Below are 6,873 nucleotides of genomic sequence, written 5' to 3' on the forward strand. Positions count from 1 at the left end.
TTTTTTTTATTTTTTTATTATTTTTTTTACCAAAATGTTGTAGTTAATATGATCGGCATATAAATTGAAACTATATTTAGTTTTGTGTGTAAGGCCGGGCGGGATGGTCGACCGACCCCAGCCCGACACCCTGATAGGCCCGAAATTTGTTTTTATTATGTTTTTTTGAAAAAAAAAAAGTGTGTTCTTTTTAAACTCAATTACTCAACTAAATTAAGGCCCTATTATAAAATTTTCACGATTCTTGGAGACGGCCCTGGTAATTTTATAAAAGTACACCGCCTTGATTGGTGAAAGCGCATGTTGATGCTTTGCATAATAAGGCCATATATGGTTTTATGTCAACTTTTGTTGGTAATTGGCTTAAAGATATTTGGTTTACTTATGACGGACCCCGGACCGACACCCTGATAGGCCCGAAATTTGTTTTTTAAAAATTATATATATATATTTTTGAAATAAAAAAATGTATTCTTAATTTTTAAACTCAATTAATCAACTAATTTAAGGCCCAGGTAAAATTTTTTCACGATTCACGGAGACGGCCCTGGTGAAAGCGTACGTTGATACTTTGCATAATAAGGCCATATATAGTTTTATGTCAACCTTTGTTTGTAATTGGCTTAAAGATATGTGGTTGAGTTTTGATGGTTGGTTGGTTGGTTTTAGTTTGGTGTATGCAGTTATGGAGGTGGATAACAGGACCGCGTTGCGAGTTAAAACCGTGAATGATGTAACCGAGAACAAAGATGGAAAGGAGGGAGCTGAGGTGACGTGTGAGGACGCATTAAATGAGGTGAAAGAGAAAAATGAACAAGTCGAAGATGAGAATCAAGAAGAGAAAGAGGTAACAGATAGCAAGGATGCAATGGAAGTCGATGACAGAGGAAATGAAAGTGAGCAGTGTGATGATAAAGTTGCGGACAGTGCTGATTCAGAAGAGCCAAAGACTCCTGTTGCTCCAGCAATGAAGCCGAAATCTGTAGAAAGATTGGTTGCAATGTTCGAGCAGGATGCCGCCAAGGAATTTCATGTTGAGAAGGTGGTGTAAAGGACATTTTTAAGATTCTGTTTGTCGTTCACGTCTTAAATTTATGATTTTTTGATTAATTTATGTGCTGCTGTCATAATGCTGTGCAGGGACGTGGTACTGCTTTGAAAGACATCCCAACCGGTAAAGTTTTGAACTTCCTTATGTCTTTTTTCTTTTATGTTGACGTTGCGTAATTGATTCATTTTTGCTTCTAACATTAGTTAGTTTTGTTTGCAATATTTATAAGGATATGGTAACACTGGACATATGCTATATGCTTATTTGTTTGTTTGGTAAAAAATAGTTTTTTATTTTTTTTTATTTTTTTGGTTAAAAGTAAAGATTAGTTAATTTGTTGAATCTTCATTTACTTGGTGATTGGTATATACATAATGCAAATTGTGTATAATTGTTTACAACTTCTGAATGTTTGTTGTAAACTTTGAACATTTTATTGAGCTGTTTTCTTGGTTAAAATCTTATTGTTTAAATGGTCTGCAATTTAGATTATTACTATTGATTAATCTTTAACGCGGTACATTAGTTCTTTCTTCAACTATTTGTACTGAATAGTTCTTTCTTGTTCAGCAAGGAAGGCATTTGTAAATGACTTGAGGATCCGTACCCAGATGCTATCTCGGACTATAGGTTATACGACTAACGGGGTGATCTCGTTCCATTGTCCAGTATTCCTGTTCAATGGAACTGGGACGAGAGGCTTGCTTCTTACGATAGGGCGATCACTCTGAATGGATTCGTGCAAATAAGTCATCATGGTCGTCGGCAAAGCTGGCATCAAATCAAAGCATGGAAGTTTGATATGTCGACCAAAGATTCTGAAGTTGAAATTTCAGTGCTTTCCGAAGAATGGATCAAGTTGAAATACCCTTCCCATGATTATGTGAAGTTTCACAAATCTCTTTTAGTAGCCTTGCATACCCTTCGCTTCTTCAAAAGCAACCCACAAGCCAAATGGCAAACTTTTGTCGCCCACATCTCGACTATTTTCAGGTATTCTTTATTTGTTTTTGTCGTTTATATATGGACAGAGTTACAAATTTTGTCCTTTATATATATGCGATTTATGGATCAGGTCCTTTAAAAAGTTTATTTGCAGGCGGCGTCCTTTATATAACAATATACATTCGCTTTTTGTCCTTTACACTAACTGTCATCCAAAAACTCAGTTAAATCCAAACATGCCAAGGCTTAATGGGGTTTTTGTTTAACATATTTTATTTAGTTTCTTTTTCTAATAATATATACAATTTGTCATCCTTTATATAACAATATACATTCGCTTTTTGTCCTTTACACTAACTGTCATCCAAAAACTCAGTTAAATCCAAACATGCCAAGGCTTAATGGGGTTTTTGTTTAACATATTTTATTTAGTTTCTTTTTCTAATAATATATACAATTTGTTTTTTAATTATAAAGACTTAAATAAATAGTATGCGTAAAAAGACTTAAATGCCCTCACATGTCATGACTTAACGGGGTTTTTGGACGCCGGTTAGTCAAAAGGATGAAAATCAAACAAACATGGCATGTAAAGGGCACCGCCTGCAAATAAACTTTTTAAAGGATCTGATCCATAAATTGCAAATGTTTAAAGGACAAAATTTGTATTTTTGTCTTGTTTATGACTAACCGTTTTTCTGTTTCGCAGCTCGGAAGATATCATGTCGTGCTTGTTCGAGCATGGTCTCTTTTTTAGAGAGGCTACATTGAGGGATGGTGCTTTGGCAAAATCTCAGGTTTTTATTTATTTTTATTTTTTGCTGTTTAGCTGATCAATATGTTTTTTATGTCAAAATTTGATATTGTTATTTTATACTTTGATTACATTTTTTTTTAATCTTGGAACAGGTATGGGCTTCATTTCTAGAGAGTCTTAGTTTGTATGAGGAGTCCCGTCAATTACAACCAGAGGTATAATATGGTTTCTAATCTAGGGGTGTTCTCGGTTTAATTTAAAACTGTGTAACCGTCCAAACTGGTCATCGGTTGGTTTCTCGGTCGAATTTTTAGTCTGATTTTTGGTGAGTCGTTTAAAATATTTAAAACCATTTCAGTTTACGTTTTATACCACAAATCGGCTGTATAAATCCAGACCGGGCCGGCATATATTTTTTAACTGTTTAAGCCTGTCCAAGTCATAACTAAAGTAGCCCTCAATTCCTATTTCGCTGGCTCAAGTGTGAACTAAAAAATGTCTGTTTTCGGTTGGTTTGCTTATTATTCATTTTGGGACAACTGCTTTTTATAATGCGTTCTATACCGGCTTCTTATATTTTTCTTGGAATAAATACCTAGGAGGAGAAGCAGCAGCAGCCTTTGCAGCACGTACAACCCGCACCCGCACATGACATTAGTAACCGCTTCGTAGATGTTCTTAGTAAGATTAAGGGTGCATTTCAAAAGCAAGATTATCAGTCGTTTGATATGATGATGATGCTGCGTGCTTTGGTTGGAAAGAATCGTGCTAACAAGACGACCATGTCGAGTGTTGAGGGAGACCAGGATAATAATAAGCATGCAAAGCCTCATGAAGAGACGCCCAACAAGCTAGTATTAGTCTTGGATGACATGCTGAAAGAGATGCGGAAGGGTGCCCCGCAGTAAGAAACAACTCTTATTATTATTATTATTATTATTATTATTATTATTATTATTATTATTATTATTTTTTCAAGTCAATATTAAATATACGTGTTTAATGCATATTTATACTATAATGCAGATTTAGAGGCCATTTTCATCATCAAGTGACCTTAGTTATTGGGAGTGCTATGGCTGCTTATGCGATGATGGTGGGAGCGATGATCACTTTAAAGCTTCATAATAAGGAAGAAGTCTCTTTGTGGTTCACTTCCGGGATGATTACTTTTGCGTTTTTTGTCTCCCAGTATCTGCTTACAGTTTACAATGACGCGGTAAGAGACCCGATGGAATCCCTTCAGATGCGGATGTTGAAAGCCGCCTGCTACCTCTCTGCTGTGGCGGCACCAGTATTGCTGTTTTCGTCCGTCTTTCTTCCGGCAACATCAAGGGCATTGTTTAGGGGGGCTTTAGGTTTGGTTTGCTTTGTTGTTTTCATGGCTTACTCTTTTAAATGGTAGTCTTAGATTGATTGTGTAGATGTTGAAACTTAATTGTGTAACATATGATGTTTGGCCTATGTTACATTATTGACGTACACGTACCAATATTATGTTAAACTTAAGTGGTAACAGTGTAACATAATAAGTTGTGGCCTGCTGATCAATATTTCTAAAAAAGGTTACAAAAATAAAATAAAAGTAGAAAAAAGTTAGGCTGTTAATTTAAACAGATAATAAAATTGTGATATTTGTTTATGAATATCCAGTATTTGTTTGCCAATATTATGTTAAACTTAAGTGGTAACAATGTAACATATTAAGTTGTGGCCTGCTAGTAATATTTGTTTGCGAATACCTGATTTTCCAATATCCAGTCATACCCAAACTCGATTTTATACCTGAAACCAGGTATTATAAAAACTCGATTTGCACACCTCTAGTTATCGATACCACTTTGTAATTTAAAAGGAGTCATTCATTTCACCATTATATTTGTATTCAATGGTCTAGACATGTTGCAATCCTTCTATTGGGTTACATTGACATTCTTTTATTATTTCTATTCTATAAATTTATTATAACATACAGTAAATAGGTAATTAAATTAAATAACAATTTACACTTACAATCACGTGCGCCCGATGGTTTGGTTTAAACATCGGACCGACTTTTATCCCACAGACTCCAATAAAACCCGTGAAATCGATTCTGGTAACACATTTTATGGCTATTACCCACAAAGGTACAATAACAATGTTAGTTTAAGGTACCTTAGTTTAGGGAAGTTTGAAGTGGGTAACACACTATGGTTGTCCGAATCTACTGTTTTAATTAGTTTTACAATATAGGATTGAATATAGGGAGATATACGACGTACAAATGATCAGTTTAGATAATTACGGTGTGACGAGTAAAATTGTTATAATAATAAGTTGGAGTATATTAATACGATTACTCTTCTATTATTTTTTTATCTATGAAAACAACCAATTAAATTCATAATCAAATTTATAATTAATTTTAAATACTTTGCTCCAAAACCTTTTAAATGTAATGTTATGCAATCAACGTTTTACTAAATATATTATAACAAGCCAATCAATGCAACAACGCGCATGTAAACCTGCTAGCATAACTTTATTTTCAAATACAAACATCAAAGATCCATGCAGGTGAAACTGAAAAAAAGAATGAAACAAACAAAATCTATGGTATGTTATTAATGGTTCTCATAATTCACACAGAATAATCCTAAATACCGTAGCCAAACCTAAATAACTGAATAATCCTAGGAACTAACATTAGACTAATAACAGGCAACAAGTAGGTCGAATAAGGCAGTTGTAGTACGAACCTAAAAGGTCTTGATTGGTGTCAAATGGGCGGTCAAAAATAAGAATATTCACCAATTAGCTGGTTATAACCGTTGTGTACGCCACCAGGTCACATGTTTACAATAATCCTTATTGCCAAATATTTCAAGTTCAAATGCAACACTCCCACATTGAAGTGTTATTGGCTAACGTCATCCAACTTATTGATGGGATAAAGAAAAACTCTTGCTTTCTACACAAGTTTGAGAAATCATTTTAATTCAATTATCATTCCCCACATTTGTTGCATTTTGACATTGTTTGTTTAGCTTTACTTATGAACACATATAGACAGTTATTACCACACCATTGTGTTAGTGAGTTCATCGATGTTACCAATAAAGCAACACATACCTTATTATATGTTTCGACCACTTGTTAGCGTCTAAGCAAACCCTTTAGAAACCCATCACAAACTTAGTCGCATCTATGAGAACTTGAAAAGTTGATATCTACTCAAGACCCTCTAGAGTTGTATTCTTTCCTTGGAATGTTCCACGCCAATTAGTCTCGTCAAGCACCATAATTGAGCTCGAGCTAGGCCTTGCTTGGTTCGGCTTGTTTACGACCCTAATAATTAATATTCAACATGAATTGAATTTTAGGTGTTTTATTAAATCCTTTTTCTTTCTGTCTTTATGTTATTTATGTGGAAATCAAATGTTGGTTGTTGAAGATTTGAATTTATTAGCATTAAGTCTACTCTTAAAGGTAAACAACTCTTCAATAGCATTTATGTTGTTATAGTATAGTATAGTATATTTTGGCTTCATTTAATATATAGGTTTGAGGTGTACATGCCCTTGGTTCGATTATACTTAATTAATTTGTTAAGAAAATAAATATGGAACATACATGTCCCGGGGACGTGGTCGAGGCAAGGCTGAAACCGAGCATCCTCGTCAAGAACCCGGGCCAAACAAAACGAGAAAGGCAGACGAGACTTTTCAAAAGTTAAATGCTACCGATGTGACAAGTTCGGGAAATACTCTTGGCTGCCATCTACTATATCCCGGACTTGCAAAATAATATTATAAGTCTCGGACGAGGCCGGCCATCTAACAATGCATGATAAAAAGTAGGTGTTGTTAATGAAAGTCACAAGAATCGAAAAGATTAAATTAAATTAGAGAAGCCCCGTTTGTCTACAACGGCAAAACGAGGGGCCGGGGCGGGGTTTGGCTCGTTGTGGAGTCCTAAGCGAGACCACTACGTGTGGTCTAATATTGTACTCGTGATTCCTGATTGTGATGGTGATCATTTATTTCATGACCAGATAATTAAAGCATGAAAATATTTAAAAAACCGAGCAAGCTAGAAATTATGTCTTAAGCATCAACAAGATTCAAGCTAAAAAGCC

General features: G+C 34.8%; 1 long non-coding RNA gene across 1 annotated transcript; it reads left to right on the forward strand.

Moving 5' to 3' along the window:
• The first annotated feature begins 878 nt into the window (after positions 1-878).
• LOC143583942 (uncharacterized) lies at positions 879-2,114 on the forward strand. Its single transcript, XR_013144270.1, has 3 exons — positions 879-1,042; positions 1,141-1,174; positions 1,630-2,114. It is a non-coding gene; the product is annotated as an uncharacterized LOC143583942 (long non-coding RNA).
• The last annotated feature ends 4,759 nt before the right edge of the window (positions 2,115-6,873 follow it).

Source organism: Bidens hawaiensis, unplaced genomic scaffold (assembly GCF_021521415.1).
Source record: "Bidens hawaiensis isolate Kalapana, Puna unplaced genomic scaffold, B.hawaiensis_p1.1 tig00032733_1, whole genome shotgun sequence".
Lineage (NCBI taxonomy): Eukaryota > Viridiplantae > Streptophyta > Magnoliopsida > Asterales > Asteraceae > Bidens > Bidens hawaiensis.